The following is a 17614-nucleotide window of genomic DNA, read 5'->3' as shown; positions in this document are numbered from 1 at the left end:
TGAATCCGTAGAAAAAAGCGAATTCAAAAGAAAAGAACGGGAAGAGGGGAAGGGGATAATCTCAAAGATCTTGAATCAAACCAAAAGAAAACATGAATCGGGTTCAACCGAACCCTAACCCTAGATCCCCTTTTCGGGTGAACAAGCGAAAAGAAAAGAAAGAAGATACAAAAGCAAATCCAAAGGGGAAGAAGAAAAGGAACCCTAGTGTCGGCGTTTCGGACCGGGGGGTCCTCAACCAACCGACTAGTGAATTTGTGCTGCATGCTCCCGGACCGGATGGTGATGCAAAGAGACACAAGGTTTATACTGGTTCAGGCAATCGAGGCCCTACGTCCAGTCTGAGAGATCGATCTTGTATTCCTTGCACCGGAGTGCTCGTAGTAGGGGTTACAAGCTAGGTGAGAGAGGGAGCTAGCCCCAGGTCTCGGCGGGCGAGGTGCGGGCTGCTTGAGGCGTTGTTCTCAAGCAGCGTGGAAGCGTGTAGTTCTATTGGGGAGTTCGTCTTTCTGTTCGTTGCTCTCCCCTAGAAATGGTACCGGCTACCTCCTTTTATAACCGCAAGGAGAAAGCCAGAAGTACATGAGAAGGCTACTATTTGCTGACGTATTCTGCTCCCCGGAGCAGCGCGGCGTCGTGGGAGTTCCCGTCGGTGTCTAGTCGGTATGGTCTCCAGGCCGGCGACATGCTGCGCTCCTGTACATTTGTTGACTTGGTGAAGTGCCGAGGCCTGGGGACTGCTGTGGTCAGTTGTGCCGAGACCTGCTGTGCTGAGGCCGAGACCCGCTGCGCTGAGGCCGAGACCCGCTGTGCCGAGGCCTGCTGTGCCGAGGCCTTTGCAGACGGCAATGCGGGGTCTTGGCGGCCATCGTCGTAGTTGATTTAGGCGGAACAGTACGGAACGTGCGTCTACAGGATATGGTACCCTGTATTGTCAGCAAGGGATGGTAAAAAGGCGATTTGACCGTTGTCCCGTCGCTCCTGTCGCGGTGCACTGCCGATCGTGGCTTACGTAGTGGGTGCAGCTGGGCGCATTGATTGGATGCGATAGCCTGCTAGAGCGACTTTTGAGGCGGAGGCGACGAGGTTGCGGGACGAGCCCAGCCTCGGACGAGGCGGAGCATGGCCAGCTCGCCGAGGCCCTACCGGGAGTCTCGGGCGAGGCGGAACTCGGTCAGTTCGCTGGTCCCGAGGTCACAGGAACCCAGTTCTGACTCCCCACGTCGTGTTCGTCCTTGGTGCAGGAGTTTAGGCATCACAGTAGCCGGTAACCCCTGCACAGTCCCGTCGTGGATGGCAGGGCGCTGACGTGCTGGTCTGTCACTTCGCCGTACTATGCCGTCGTGTGGTTGTCAGAGTGGTTGAGCGCCTTGATTAGATGTGATGTCCAGCCGAGGTAGTCTAGTCAAAGCGGTGGTCGCGGGGCTGGTGGCGAGCCGGCCTCGCGTGAAATAGGAGAATCGCAGACCTTGGCGAGGAGGCCTCGGGCGAATCGGACAATCGGTACTTCTTCTGAGGCCTCGGCGAGAGGGCCTCGAGCGAAGGGGCCTCGGCGAGGGGCCTCGGGCGAATCGGAGATTTTTGGCTGAGACCTCGTTTGTCTTATTGGTTCTTGTTTTTAGGGTCTAAGCAGTTTTTTGGTTCTTGCTTGGGGTACCCCTTCTCACGGTATCCGACAGTAGCCCCCGAGCCTTGGGGGGAGTGGAGGCACTCCCCCTGAGGTTCTGACGAGAATTGGCTCTTGATAGTTCCTGTCGGGATGGTGTTCCGTATTTAAGGTTTCGGTGGGTGCGCGCGAGCGCACCCGCCGGGTGTAGCCCCCGAGGCCCTGGAGGAGTGATTTCACTTCTTCAGGGGCTTTTTTCTCTTTCGAGTGAGGGGTTCACATTGTGTTTGCCGAGCCCGTGGATGCGAGTTCGGATCGCTGGGCCTCGACGATGCTGCGGGAAGAGCCCCTTAGCCTCTGCCTGGAGCAAGAGGTCTATCAGGGGTTCCCCCGGCTTTTTGTACGACCCTCGCGCTTCCTTTTCGTTCGGAAGGAGGGGTGGAAGATGCCATGCTACCCTCGGTGGGCGCGAGCGATGGCATTTCCTGTGAGCTGTTATCGGGTAAGTCCGAGTGGAGGCCCGCACCCCGTTCGCTGGGGGTCGGCTAGCGGTCCGGAGACGTGCTCCAAGAGTACCGGAGGGTTTCTCTAGTGGGTGCTGAGGCCGTTCGCTGGGCCTCGGTGGCTCGGTGCCTCTCTACGGTGGGATCCCATTCGGAGACCTCCCTGCCGGTCTCGGACGCGACACAGGGTGTCCCAAGCGTTTCGCTCGCTTGGGCCTCGGCCTCGTATAGGCTCGCCCGTAGTCGTCCCTGACTCTTTTGCCCTGGGGCAGCTGTCGAAACCCCTGGGGGCCCAGCCTTCGAACCCCTGGGCCGTAATGGGCTTGGGTCGCTTGTCTTTATCTTAGGTGCAGGAAGAGCCCCCGAGCCTCCGCACGGAGCGAGAGGGCGGTCAGGGGTCCTCCTGACTTTTTTGTCCGTCCCTCGCACGTCCTTTTCGCTCGGACGGGGGGTTGTTTGCCGAGCCCACTCGTGTGCGAGCCTGAGCCGCTGGGTCTCGGCAAAGTTGCAGGAGGAGCCCCCGAGTCTCTCGCACGGAGCGTGAGAGCGGTCAGAGGTCCCCCTGGCTTTTGGTTCGCCCCTCGCGCGTGAGGGTCTGTCTGCCGAGCCCCCCTCGGGTGCGAGCCTAGGTCGCGGGGTCTCGGCGTCTTTTGCAGAAGGAGCTCCCTAGCCTCTACGTGGAGCAAGAGGGCCGTCAGGAGTTCTTCCGGCTTTTTGAACGACCCTCACGCTTCCTTTTCGCTCGGAAGGAGGGTTTGTTTTGCCGAGCCCCCTCGTGTGCGAGCCCAAGTCGCTGGGACTCGGCAATGTTTCGTAGGAAGAGTCCCTTAGCCTCTGCGCGGAGCAAGAGGGCCGTCAGGGATTCTCCTGACTTTTTGTTCGACCCTCGCGCTTCCTTTTCGCTCGGAAGGAGGGGTGGAAGATGCCACGCTACCCTCGGTGGGCGCGAGCGATGGCATTTCCGGTGAGCTGTTATCGGGTAAGTCCGAGTGGAGGCCCATACCCCGTTTGCTGGGGGTCGGCTAGTGGTCCGAAGACGCGCTCCAAGAGTACCAGAGGGTTTCTCTAGTGGGTGCCGAGGCCGTTCGCTGGGCCTCGGTGGCTCGGTGCCTCCCTACGGTGGGATCCCATTCGGAGACCTCCCTGCCGGTCTCGGACGCGACACATGGCGTCCCAAGCGTTTCGCTTGCTTGGGCCTCGGCCTCGCATAGGCTCGCCCGTTGTCGCCCTTGACTCTGTTGTCCTGGGGCGGCTGTCGAAACCCTTAAGGGCCCAGCCTTCGAACCCCTGGACCGTAGTAGGCTCGGTGCCCAGTTCCTTTGCGTGAAAGGAATCGGGTGGGGGTTATTTCTCTCCCTACGGCTAACAACGGCAGGCGCGTCTTTTGAGGCGGCTTTTTCGGGGAGGCAAAACGGCGCCTGCTGCTGCTGCGGATGGACGCGACGTGGCGTCAGCCGACGGGACGTAACTGCACGCGCAATTAATGAGGAGGAAGTGGGTGCGTGGGCGGTCAGACCGGATCTGGATAACCGCAGCGGATTTTCTGGGGGAAACTTCCCCGATTCCGTCGCCCGGTGGTTTCGTCTCGTCCCTGCATAAATATGCAAAGAGCCTCGCCCTCCCCCTCCTTACCTTTTCCGCGTTCGCTTTTGCTGCCTCCGTGCCGTTGTTGAGAGCATAGAGTGGGGAGGAGAAGGGCGAGAGAGAGAGACTGAAAGAAAGAGGGAGAGAGATTACCGCCGTAGCAGCGTCCTCCGCCGCGCAATGGCTGGTGGTCCCGTCATCCTCCCGGCGGATCCCTGGGAGCGGTCTGACGTCACCGAGGAGAAGCTGCAGTCGCTCGTGGAGGCCGGTCTTCTTCACCCGATTATCGACCCTGACGAGCCGGAGTGGATCGCTCCGGGGAACGAGTCGGAGCCGAGGCCGCGTGACGGCTACGTGGTGAGCTTCGTCGTCTTCCACGAGCGAGGCCTCGGGTCGCCGGTGGATCAGTTCATGCGGGCGCTCCCGCATTACTATGGCGTGGAGCTTCACAATTTCAGCCCCAACTCCATCGCGCAGGCGGCCATCTTCGTCGCCGTCTACGAGGGGTACTTGGGGATCGCTCCCCACTGGGAGTTGTGGCTCCACTTGTTCCGAGCGACGTTCACCACCAAGCCGGGGGGAACGAGGGGGGCTCGGAAAGTGATGAGGGCCGGTGGCTGCACTCTTCACGTGCGCCAAGACCGGCAGTCCCTCTACATCCCGGCCCAGCTGTCATCGTCCAACCGTCGTTGGTATGACAACTGGTTCTACCTCCGCAACGACGACGGAGGACTTCCCCCTTATACCGGGCGGGTTGTAGAGAGTCAGCCAGAGAAATGGGGATACGGCGTCATCAAGGTCGATCAGCCTAGGCTGGAACCGCTCTTGAGGGCCTTGGGGAAGCTGCGTGACCGCGGCCTTTCGGCGGCCGTGGTCGTGGCGGCTTTTCACCGCCGGATGGTGTTGCCGCTGATGGCCCGGCGGCGGCGGCTGTTCGAGATGACCCCAAGCGATCCGATCGCCGGTATCAAGATGTCCGCCTTCACCCTTACCGATGACGAGATCCTGCGTCGGGTGAGAGAGGCGGTAGACGGAAAGCCAAAGATTGACGATTTGGCGCCGTTCCCGATGCGCCCGTCGCGGGGGCACATTTCACTGGTAAGTTGGATGTTGCCGAGGCTTTCGCGGCCTTCTTGTTTTTCGCCTTTTTTGTCTGTTGTCTTACTTCGTCGTTCCCACAGGGGATAAGAGACGTGCGAAACTCCCCGCCGCCCGTTCCCGAGGACGCCCGGCGGCGAGGCGTGAACAGGGCGCGCGCCGAGGAGCAGAAGAAGAAGAAAGATGCCAAGGAGGCGAAGCGCACAAAGAAGCTCCTTGCGCGCGAAAAGCTGGATGCCCGTCGCCGGCGTCAGAGGCTCGACGGTCTCCCGTTGGAGCCGTCTCCCTCGCCGTCGGTGTCGGATTCTTCGGGCGACGGCGGCGGGCGCGAGGTGGAGACGGCTTGCCTGGAAAACCTCCCCGACATTAGGGAGATGATGCCCGGGGCGCCGGCAAGGAGCCTGATGCCCCTAGGAGGAGGTGTCCCGGGGCCGGTGGCGGCCCGTCCCGGGGCCGAGGCCGACACGCCCGAGGCACGGGTGTCGGAGGAGCGTGCCGTCAGCCCGATGGGCTCGATGGTGGAGGTGGAGCGAGCGACGGTGGGGGCGACCCCATTGTCTCCGCGAAGGGTCGAGGAGGTGCCGGGGTCCGGCGGAGGCCAGCTGGCGCCGGTGGACACAGAGGCCGTGCTGCTGCCACCACCGCCGCCGTTGCAGAGGAGGCTGGCGGTGTCGAAGCGGCTGCATCCCCGTTCGCGGTAAGCGCCTTTTTCTGGTGGAGTCCGTAGTACTTCTTGTTTGCCCCTTGGTCGCATGCTGACCTTGGGAGTGTCTTTGCTCCCAGCCAGAAGCATCTGGTGGAAGATCCTGCCTTGGCGCCCCGTAAGGCGCTCAAGGTGAACGTTAGCTCTTCCGCCCATCAGGCAGCGGAGGCGCAGGCTGGCGTGCAGCGTGGCGCGGCGTCGGGCGGGGCCGTTTCGGAGGAGGCGGCCGCCCAGGAAAAGAGTGCCGAGGCGGCCGCGGAGCGAGTGGAGGAGGAGGAGCCCATGTCCTGCGATGTCGTGGGTCTTGGGGTGAATGAGGCTGGGGCGTCCACCATTGCCGAGGCCATTGAGGGTGAGGCCGGAGCCCCCAAGGCCTCCGAAGTCAGGGCGGTGGACGCCGGGGCCGACGAGGTAGAGACGGCGGAGGCCAGAGCCCCCGGGTCCGTCGAGGCCGAGGCGATGGAGATGGAGACGGAGCAAGTTTTGGCGCCGCCCCTGGTTCAGGCAATCTTGTCTGATGATTCCTCCCATGGGAAGGAGGCGGCGGACGTCGAGGCGGCTAGTACCGTGGAGCAGCCAGTCCCAGATCCCGCCGAGGGGAGTTCGGCCCTTGTCCGGCTACGGCCCGAGCCCCGTGGGTGGAACTTCCCGCGTGTGTTCTGGCGGAACCGGGCTGACCCCGAGGGGGAGCCCGTGTTCGCCCTTGAAGATACCGCAGAGGGGGGGCATTGGGACACCCTCGAGCAGTACCGCCAACTGGCAGTGCGGTCGCTGCAGACAGCGATGACTATTATGGGGCGGGACTTGCCCGGTGTCACACAGGTAAGTACTTTCCTCTCTCGTGCCGCGTTGTTTTCTCTCCGAGCCCCCTCGCAGTGTTTGACGTGCGTTTTTTGTTTTGCCTCCTTAGGAGCTTGAGACCCGATCCCTTGGGAAATCGGTGTTCCTGCGAAATGAGAGGGATATCTGGGACCAGCTCCGGCGGCAGAAGGGCCTGCTTGCCGATGCCCAGGGGCTTTTGTCAGCGCGGAGTGCGGAAGTGGAGGACCTCCGCCTTTGTTGTGCTGACATTCAGGCCGAGTTGGCCACAGCTAAGGAGCAGTCCGCCCCTCTGGTGGCGAAGATCAAGGAACTAGAGGAGGAGCGAGACTCCTTCAGGTCTCGGGCCCAAGAAGCGACGGCCTCTGCCAAGGTCACAGCCGGGCAGCTGGGTGCGGAGCAGAGCGAGCATCAGGCGACGAAAGTCGCCTTGGCAGAGGCTACCAAGGCGGCCGAGGCCTCTCGGGTCGAGGTCTCAGCCTGGAAGAGCAAGGCCGAGGGTAAGTTCCGCTGAACCATGTTCCTCGTTCCATTTGCTCTGGTTCGCGTTTGACTCCTGACCCCTCGTCGCGACGTAGATCTGGAGAAAGAGGCCTCCCAGGCGGCAGAGGCCTCCGTCGTAGCGCAAGCGGCGCTGGATGTTGAGGTTCGGGAGCACGAGGCGCTGCGCAGCACTGTCCATACCGCCTGCGAGGCCCTTGACGTCGAGGGAGTCCAATCAGGCAGCTCCCTTGGGAGCCGCCTGATTGCGTTGAGCGGCCGCGTCCACGAGAGGCTCCGGGGGGCGTTGCACACGGGCGTCAAGCGCGCCCTGGCCGTCGTCTCCTCGCACTACGCCATCAACCTCGAGGCTGTCAGCGACGGCTACGTGTTGCCAGAAGATGACGAGGAGGCTGATGCGGAAGTCGTGAAGCTGTTGGAGGCGGCTGAGGCACCTAGCACAGCGCTGGCCGGTCTATTTGAAGAAGAGGTGGTCCCTCCCGCGCCGGCCGCCGACCCTTGAGCTTTGACCTGGGCCAAAAGGGGCCATGTAACCGGATTGAGTTAGTTGCCATACCGTGACGTTTTTGTGGCCGTCGAGGCCTTTAAAGTATTTGCGTATGTGCGTCTTTTAACTGTTTTCTGTTCTACTTCCGAGCCTGTTCCCTCTATCTCAATCTTGGGAACCCGCAAAGGAATTCCTCGGAACCTAAGCCGTCCTTTGGCGAAGGGTGGTGAGGGAGCTGCCGTAGCCCAGAGGCGTAGGCCGTTCTCATGACTCGACCGGCCCTTTGGCCTCGAGACAAGCTTTTGGTCTTTGGGTTTCCTGTGAAGGTCCCGCCGGAGCGCGAGAGAGTTTGGCGTAGAAATTTTTTGAAAGACCATTAACAAACGGTGTTCGGGACTTAGGGGGTTCCCCCTTTATAGCCCCCGAGGGAGGCTCGGCTTTGCAGAGGTAGAGCCGAGTCTCCCTTATATCGCTATTGTGATGTCGAGCCCCTATTGATAGACAAGCTCTCTGTACAGAACTTCCTTGGAGCCTATGCTGTCCTTTGGGTGAAAAGGTGGTGAGGGAGCTGCCGTAGCCCGGAGGCGTAGGCCGTTCTCACGGCTCGGCCGGCCTTTTCTCCTTTGAGACGATCGTACGGTCCTTGGGTTCTATACAATCGACTTGTTTATAAGGGGGTTCCTCGAAAGATTATAACAACTAAGAACGCTTCTTTATTGTATTTCGAGAAACAATGTAAACAACGTTTGGAAATTTAAGGGTAGAAACGACGTAGCTGTTCTATGTTCCAAGCGTTGGTGAAGATTTCGCCCTTCTCGTTGGCTAACTTGTAGGTCCCGGGCTTCAGCACTTGCCCGGAGCGGGGAATGGTTGCCCGTCCCCTCGTCCTCTTCGCCCGCCTTTGGCATCCCGAGCCCGACGTGGAAGCACTCACGAGATGGATCGTAAGTCCCCTCGTCGTCGGAATCGGAATAGCCGAGGCAGTAGTCGCTTGCGGCCAAGAATTGGCACAAAGCCCCAGGGTTGTGGAGTTCGGAGAAATCCACCCCGGGCCATGCCTCGTCCTTGTCCGAGGAGTCAGAGTGGGTGCTCAGGTCGAGAGCGAAGCGCTGGCGGCGTTCTGAGAGGTGCTCGTGAGCGGTAGTGTAAGCGTAGGCATAAGAGGCGGCGGCATTCCTCAACCCAAAGGGGTATGAGGATGGCGCCGTCTCCAGATTCTGCCCCGCCGGGGTCGGCTCTCCAGGGGGTGGTGGAGCGGAGCTGGACGACTGGGCATCGCCGCGAGCCACCGGCGATTTTCCTTTGTCCACGCTCAGGCCAGACAGGTCCCCAGCCAGGGACCCCGTACCAACAGCTGGTCGTAGGATATCGGCGGGGAGTGGCGTGCCGCCCCGGGTTCGTGTAGCGTCGGGGTCGCCTTGCTCACGTCGTGCCTGGCGAGCGCGGCGAGAGTGGCCGCCCGGACGCCGCCTGCGCCTAGGCTGCCGGGGCGTGACTTCCTCGTCGGACGGTGGGGCTCGGGGAGTGAGGAGCACCATGTCGTACTCATGCCCTAGAGATATGAACTCTAGGCTCCCGAACCAAACTACGGTGCCGAGACGCAATGGTCGTATGGGGTCCGCCATCCGGATCCTGCTGGGATGACGAAAACGACACGCAGCCGCCCCTACCTGGCGCGCCAACTATCGGCGTTTCGGACCGGGGGGGTCCTCAACCAACCGACTAGTGAATTTGTGCTGCGTGCTCCTGGACCGGATGGTGATGCAAAAAGACACAAGGTTTATACTGGTTCAGGCAATCGAGGCCCTACGTCCAGTCTGAGAGATCGATCTTGTATTCCTTGCACCGGAGTGCTCGTAGTAGGGGTTACAAGCTAGGTGAGAGAGGGAGCTAGCCCCAGGTCTCGGCGGGCGAGGTGCGGGCTGCTTGAGGCGTTGTTCTCAAGCAGCGTGGAAGCGTGTAGTTCTATTGGGGAGTTCGTCTTTCTGTTCGTTGCTCTCCCCTAGAAATGGTACCGGCTACCTCCTTTTATAACTGCAAGGAGAAAGCCAGAAGTACATGAGAAGGCTACTATTTGCTGACGTATTCTGCTCCCCGGAGCAGCGCGGCGTCGTGGGAGTTCCCGTCGGTGTCTAGTCGGTATGGTCTCCAGGCCGGCGACATGCTGCGCTCCTGTACATTTGTTGACTTGGTGAAGTGCCGAGGCCTGGGGACTGCTGTGGTCGGTTGTGCCGAGACCTGCTGTGCTGAGGCCGAGACCCGCTGCGCTGAGGCCAAGACCCGCTGTGCCAAGGCCTGCTGTGCCGAGGCCTTTGCAGACGGCAATGCGGGGTCTTGGCGGCCATCGTCGTAGTTGATTTAGGCGGAACAGTGCGGAACGTGCGTCTACAGGATATGGTACCCTGTATTGTCAGCAAGGGATGGTAAAAAGGCGATTTGACCGTTGTCCCGTCGCTCCTGTCGCGGTGCACTGCCGATCATGGCTTACGTAGTGGGTGCAGCTGGGCGCATTGATTGGATGCGACAGCCTGCTAGAGCGACTTTTGAGGTGGAGGCGACGAGGTTGCGGGACGAGCCCAGCCTCGGACGAGGCGGAGCATGGCCAGCTCGCCTGAGGCCCTACCGGGAGTCTCGGGCGAGGCGGAACTCGGTCAGTTCGCTGGTCCCGAGGTCACAGGAACCCAGTTCTGACTCCCCACGTCGTGTTCGTCCTTGGTGCAGGAGTTTAGGCAGCACAGTAGCCGGTAACCCCTGCATAGTCCCGTCGTGGATGGCAGGGCGCTGACGTGCTGGTCTGTCACTTCGCCGTACTGTGCCGTCATGTGGTTGTCGGAGTGGTTGAGCGCCTTGATTAGATGTGATGTCCAGCCGGGGTAGTCTAGTCAAAGCGGTGGTCGCGGGGCTGGTGGCGAGCCGGCCTCGCGCGAAATAGGAGAATCGTAGACCTTGGTGAGGAGGCCTCGGGCGAATCGGACAATCGGTACTTCTTCTGAGGCCTCGGCGAGAGGGCCTCGAGCGAAGGGGCCTCGGCGAGGGGCCTCGGGCGAATCGGAGATTTTTGGCTGAGACCTCGTTTGTCTTATTGGTTCTTGTTTTTAGGGTCTAAGCAGTTTTTTGGTTCTTGCTTGGGGTACCCCTTCTCACGGTATCCGACACCTAGATTCCCATTCGGATTGAACCCTAGAACAAACCCTAATTCCCCACAGTCGGTTCGGATAAGAGAAGAAAAATCCAAATCGGAGAAAGGGGAAAAGAGGAAGGAACAAACTCGCCGTGCGTCGGGTGGCCTTTCGCCAGCGCGGGAGAAGAAGGGCCAAACCGGGGCAGCTGCTCGGGGGCTCAGCCAAGGGGGTGTCGTGGCAAGCCGCTCGACGGCGGCGTGCTCAACCAAAGTGGGAGAGACGCGCCTCGCCGGCGAGGGGGCCGTCGACGCGCCATGACGAAGCCACCGCATCGCTCGCGCTCAGAAATGTCTCCCTCGGTCACCGCTGGATAGCGCGCCGTCGGCGAGGACGATAAGAGCCGGCCTCTGCCCCTCCAGCCGCGATCCGAGGAGAAACGCCAGAGAGGAAGAGAGAGAGAGCAAAGGAGCAAATGACCTAGGGTTTCTGGTCGGTGGCCGCGGCCACGGGTTTTGTTGGAGCGAAATCGACGCGTAGCCGTCGATCTCCATCGAACGGCTCAGACTAAGCGGGCCGGCTTTCAACCCAGGCGGACGAGCGCGCAGCGGCGCTTTGCTGGCCCAGGCACACATTGCGACCTGGGAAGGCAGCGCGCGTGCGAGACAGATGGGCCGGCCTGAGAATAAGGCTGGGCCGAGCCGTTGCCGGGGCTTTGAGCCCAAAACGAAGGAGTCATTTTTCAATTTTATTTCCCAGAAAAGGTTTTACTTCCTAGAAAATTGAAGATGCAAATTGGCTCAAAAGAAAAACCAAAAAGAAAAATAGAAAAAGGTATTTTACCTGTGGGTAAAATTCAAGAAATTGAGTTAGAGTTTTTCCGCTGCTAAAGAAAAAGTATATTCTCCAGTGATTTTGAACCGATGTGATATTTAACTGGAGAAAAGGAAAGTTTTTCCAGTAAATGTTTATTTCCTGGAAATTGATTAATGGATTAAAGAAAATAGAAAAGGCAATTTCCCTGTGGGTAAAATTCAAGAAAAAGAGAGTTTTTCCACAGTCAAAGAAAAGTTGTTTATACTCCAGTTATTTTGAACCAATGTGGCATTTAATTGGAGAAAAAGAGATTTTTTTCGCTGCTAAAGAAAATGTTGATTCTCTAGTTATTTTGAACCAATGTGGTATTTAATAGGAGAAAAAGAGATTTGACATGATTATGATGTTGTTATTTTCTGACCAACGTTGTTAATAATAATATCATAATTTTAATGATTTATGTATTAATTCTATTTCTGTCCAACGGTGATGTAGAATTAGTGTATAAGAACATATATTAATTTTAATGATTTATGCATTAATTCTATTTCTTCCCAACGGTGATGTAGAATTAGTGTGTAAGAATAGTTGTAAAAGTTAAAGATTTATGCATTAGTTCTATTTCTGACCAACGGTGATATAGAATTAGTGTATAAGAATAATTGTATGTTTTTATTTTGACCAACGTTAGAATCAAGGCATTCAAATGGTGTTATTTTTTTATGTTAAGAAAAGTTTTGACCTGGTTTTCATCTTGTCTAAGGTGGACTGGGTAGTCACCTCACCGTGTTCCTCTGAGTTTTGTGGCACCGGTGAGGGAGACAAAAGAGAATGATGCCACTTAGGCAACTAAAGAAAGGGATTTTGAATCCTAAAAGATGTCCTATGACTTTGAGCATAGGAAATAGGTCACTGCCAACATGAAATATTTGGCTGTGATAAAGAACATGATTGAGCCTGCAATTATGGGTTCAATCCTAGAGTGTGACACGGTCACCGAATACCTCGATAGAATAAAGAGTCAATTCACTGGCTCTTCAAAGACATATGCTACTCAGCTGATAAAGCAGCTGGTGACAAAGAGTCACTTTAGAAATGGTGGCATAAGAAAGCTCACGATGCGTCGTCAAAATTATGGCACTATCGTTTAGGCCATATTTAGAGGGGGAGAATAGAAAGATAAGTTAAGAATGATATTCTACCTCCATCAGAGCTCTCAGATTTAGAACAATACAGAGAATGCATAAAAGGAAAGTGAAGCGCAGGAATTTTATAGATTATTCACACAGACATCTGTGGTCAGTTTCCTGTAAAGAGTGTGGATGGTAATAATTCGTTCATAACATTCACAGATGATTACTCCTATTATGGCTATATTTATCCAATCAAAGAAAGAAGAGAAGCATTGGATAAATTTAAGATATTAAAGATTAAGATAGTCAGGTCTGACCGTGGGGGAGTACTACGGTCGGCATACCCCATATGGCCAAGATTCCTAGACCTTATGCAAGGTTCTTACTGGAGAATGGCAAAGTAGTCCAGTATTCTATACCGGGCGAACCTCAGCAAAATAGAATAGCTGAAAGACGATATGGTGCGCAGTATGATAAGTTACTCCACCTTACAGTTGAGCCTGTGGATGGAGGCGTTAAAAACCGCCATTCATATTCTTAATAGAATACCAAGTAAGTCGGTGCCCAAAACACCGTATGAGTTGTGGACAGAAAGAGTACCCTCACTAAACACTTACGTGTGGGGGGGGAGCACTACTGAGGCTAAAGTATTTAACCTAAACATTGGGAACCTAGATCCCACAACAATAAGTTGCCATTTTATTGGCTACCCAGAAAAGTTAAAAGGTTTTCGTTTCTACTGTCCAGAGAGAAATACAAAGTTTGTGGAAACAAGACACACTGTTTTCCTAGAGGATGAAAAGATGAGGGGGAGTATGGTAGCTCGAGAAATTGACCTTGAAGTGAAGCGGGTATATGCGCCCACTCCAATGATTCATGAGCCAATTTTCTCACTGCATGCTGTCGCTGCACCGATAGTGCAAGATACTATGGTGTCAGCACCTGTTGTTATTCCACCTGTGGCAACAATGAATGAAAATGAGGAACCTGTTCTTTAGGATCCTATAGAACCTATTGCCACACATGAGGGGGAGCAACAACAGGCTCAAACAGAAGATGTGCTAAATGTGGAGGCCCCTAGAAGGTCTCAAAGAGTTAGTAAATCAGCTATACCTGCTGATTATGAAGTGTACAACACTAAGAAATTTCAAATAGAGGATGATCCCACCTCATTTGAATAATCCATGAAAAGTAATCATTCATCAAAGTGGCTTGAGGCAATGGAAGACGAAATGAAATCAATGAATGCCAATATAGTTTGGGACTTGGAAATAATTTCTAAAGGAGCCAAAACAGTAGGCTGTAAATGGGTCTACAAAACAAAACTTGACTCTCAAGGGAATATAGAGAGATATAAAGCGCGACTTGTGGCAAAAGGCTTTATGCAAAGAGAATGGATTGATTACAATGAGACCTTTTCTCCAGTCTCATGTAAAGATTTCTTCAGAATCATAATGACATTAGTGGCACATTACGATTTACAATTACATCAGATGGATGTAAAGACGGCATTTCTCAACGGAGACTTAGAGGAAAATGTTTACATGGCATAACCGAAAGGTTTTGTCATGGAAGGAAAAGAACGCATGTGATGCCGTCTAAAGAAATTCATTTATGGATTAAAACAAGCTTCAAGACAGTGGTACTTGAAGTTTGATCAGACAATAAAGAATTTTGGGTTTAAAGAAAATGTAGAGGACAATTGTGTCTATACAAAGTTTAAGAATGAGAAGTTTATCTTCCTTGTCCTGTATGTGGATGATATCTTACTTGCTATTAGTGATGTCAATCTACTACTGGAGACAGAAGTTTTGTCCACAAAATTTGATATGAAAGATCTTGATGAACCTTCGTTCGTTGTAGGGATCGAGATTCACCGAGATAGAAGTAAAGGGGTATTAAGACTGTCACAAAAGGCATACATGGAAAAGATCTTAAAGAAATTCTGTATGCACAAATATAGTCCCTCACCTGTTCCTATAGTCAAGGGCGACAGATATGGGGATTTTAAATGCCCCAGGAACCAATATGAGATCGATCAAATGAAAAACGGTTCCACGGGCTTCAGTTGTTGGAAGCTTGCAATATGCTCAAGTATGTATGCGCCCTGACTTGACATTTGTTACCGGGTCACTTGGTAGATTCTAGAGCAATTCTGAAACAGAACACTGAAATTAGTAAAGAAAGTCTTGCGTTATTTGCAAGGAACGAAAGGCCTCATGATGACATATAGAAGATCTGATTTACTCCACATAGTGGGATATTCAGATTCTGATTATATGAGAGATGATAGAAAATTATGAAAGGATATGTATTCACTCTCGCAAAAGGGGAGCTATTTCATGGAAAAGCTCAAAGCAAACCATCACTACATCGTCCACAATGTGTGACAGTTTGTTGCGTGTTATGAGACAACGGGCAGGTGAACTGACTAAAGAAGTTCATACCCGGTTTGAATGTGGTTGACGACATCTATAGACCACTTAAGTTATACTGCGATAATAATTCGGCAGTACAGTATGCTCACAACATAAGTCAAGTGGTGCTGCCAAACACATTGACATAGAGTATTATGTTGTGAAAGATAAAGTCCGGGATCAAGTCATAAGTCTTGAGCATATAAGTACAGAAAAGATGCTCGCGGATCCGCTTACAAAAGGCTTACCACCCAACGTGTTCAGAGAATATAGTGTTCAAAGTACATGTAGCTAGCATGGGTTTAAGGGAAAGCCTAAAATTTCTGGATAAAAGAAGGCCCAAAGATAAGTATCTATTTCAGAACAGAGTAGTGTGTTGTAGCTGTTAAGTCTATCGGCAATGGACCGTGACGATGAGACATGCTCTATGCGCTAATCTGTAATGGAATGAACAAAAGTAAATGAAATTGAAAGATGGTAGTGAGATCAAGGGGTAGAATGTTAGTTGATCTCCACCAATAGGCCAACGACCTATTGGGCCCTTGTCTCTGCTTCCTGATCGGGGGAGCCCAACCCTAATACGGTTGGTGGGCCCCTATCGCACAGCACATATAAAAGGTAAGGTGGGGATCAGGGCTCGTACAACGATGTTCAACGGAGCCGCCGCCATCCCACCTACAGAAAACCTAAACCGATCAAAGTAGTGCTGCCAGCGATGAGAAGCCGATCCACCACACCGCCGTTTCCTCTTCAGGGTCACCACGGTCTTCACCAGCGTCACTGGACTTCATCTCCACCGCGCTGGAGGCCTACTACACCATGGCACCGGCGTCCACGAGGCTACAATCAAGATGTGTAAAGAAACCCGAAGCAGAGGTCTACCCGGTTCTACGGTTACACAAGGTACACACAAACGATCCTTACAGGTCATGCTGCAGGTGCTCAACCTATCGTCGAACAGGTTGTCCGGCACCATACCGCCGCAGCTCGGCAGCTGCGTCGCGCTGGATTACTTGAATGTCTCGGGCAACACGCTGCAGGGCAGCCTCCCGGATACCATCGGCGCCCTGCCGTTCTTGCAGGTTCTTGACGTGTCGTACAACAGTCTCACGGGTGCGCTGCCGCTGCCGCTGGCGACGGCGGCATCATTGCGACATGTCAACTTCTCCTTCAACGGCTTCTCCGGCGAGGTGCCCGGAACAGGGGCCTTCGCGAGCTTCCCGGCGGACGCGTTCCTCGGCGATTCTGGTCTTTGCGGGTCCGTGTCCGGTCTGGCTCGGTGCGGCGGCGGCGGCGCGAAGCACCGACCAGCGCTTCGTGACCGGCGCGTGGTGTTGCCCGTGGTGATCACGGTCGTCGTGTTCACTCGGTGTCATCGCGTGCCGCTCGGCAGCGAGAGCAGGGGTGCGGCGAGACTCACGCCGCTCGATGCTGCTGACCGACGCCGACGAGCCGACGGAGCGAGACCACCCGAGGGGGTCGCACCGGGAGTTCTCCGAGGCGACGCGCGGGTTCGAGCAGGCGAGCCTCATCGGCTCGGGGCGGTTCGGGCGCGTCTACGAGGGGACGCTCCACGACGGCACGCGCGTCGCCGTCAAGGTGCTGGACCCGAAGAGCGGCGGCGAGGTGAGCAGGAGCTTCAAGCGGGAGTGCCAGGTGCTGCGGCGGACGCGCCACCGGAACCTGGTGCGCGTGGTCACCGCGTGCAGCCAGCCGGACTTCCACGCGCTCGTGCTCCCGCTGATGCCCAACGGCAGCCTGGAGAGCCGCCTGTACCCGCCCGACGGCGCGCCGGGACGCGGCCTCGACCTCGCGCAGCTGGTCTCCATTGCCAGCGACGTCGTGGAGGGTCATGCCTACCTGGACCACTACGCCCCTTTGCAACTCCATGGCTGGATTGCTACAAGGTTCAGTCGGCTACATCGCACCAGGTACAGAGTCTTTGCTCATCAACCAAGTTCAAGAATCTAACCATGTCATGTACGTTTGCTTAACATTTTTGTGTGCTCTGCTCTGTTCTTGCATGGCTCATCAGAGTACGGAATGGGAGGGCACCCGTCGACGCAGGGCGACGTGTACAGCTTCGGCGTGATGCTTCTGGAGCTCATCACGGGGAAGAGGCCGACGGACGTGATCTTCCAGGAGGGGCTCACGCTGCACGATTGGGTGAGGCGGCACTACCCGCACGACGTCGGCAAGATCGTGGCGGAGTCGTGGCTGACGGACGCGGCGACGGCGGTGGCCGACGAGCGGCTCTGGAACGACGTCATGGTCGAGCTCATCGACCTCGGGATTGTGTGCACGCAGCACTCGCCGTCGGCCCGGCCGACCATGGCGGAGGTGTGCCATGAGATTGCCCTACTCAAGGAAGACCTCGCCAGGCACCAGGGCGCGGCGGCCGCCACGACGGGGAGGGTGATGACGGCATCGGCGACAATGACGGCTAGCGAGCGGTCCTACTCTACCCCGGATTCGTCTTTCTGATCTTACAATTAGGCAAATCCCGTCTAGAATTCTGATGTTTTGTGCTCTATAAGAAAAAAACTGTGATTTTTTAAAATTTTGATATTAGTGTTTAAATTGGTATTTTTATATATGTTCAAATCACATGTTCATCAGAAAAGTAAATCAATAAAATACAATTTATAGGTTTGATAATTGTCGGATACCGTGAGAAGGGGTACCCCAAGCAAGAACCAAAAAACTGCTTAGACCCTAAAAACAAGAACCAATAAGACAAACGAGGTCTCAGCCAAAAATCTCCGATTCGCCCGAGGCCCCTCGCCGAGGCCCCTTCGCTCGAGGCCCTCTCGCCGAGGCCTCAGAAG

The 17614-nt window shown here is 55.4% G+C and overlaps 1 pseudogene; it reads left to right on the top strand.

Annotated features, from left to right (window-relative positions):
- The first annotated feature begins 4605 nt into the window (after positions 1-4605).
- Positions 4606-17270, top strand: LOC136525717 (putative leucine-rich repeat receptor-like serine/threonine-protein kinase At2g24130; annotated as a pseudogene).
- Positions 17271-17614: the final 344 nt, after the last annotated feature.

This window comes from Miscanthus floridulus, chromosome 19 (genome assembly GCF_019320115.1).
Source record: "Miscanthus floridulus cultivar M001 chromosome 19, ASM1932011v1, whole genome shotgun sequence".
Classification (NCBI taxonomy): domain Eukaryota; kingdom Viridiplantae; phylum Streptophyta; class Magnoliopsida; order Poales; family Poaceae; genus Miscanthus; species Miscanthus floridulus.
Note: the sequence above shows the minus strand (reverse complement) of the source record. Positions and strands in the feature narration are given on the sequence as shown.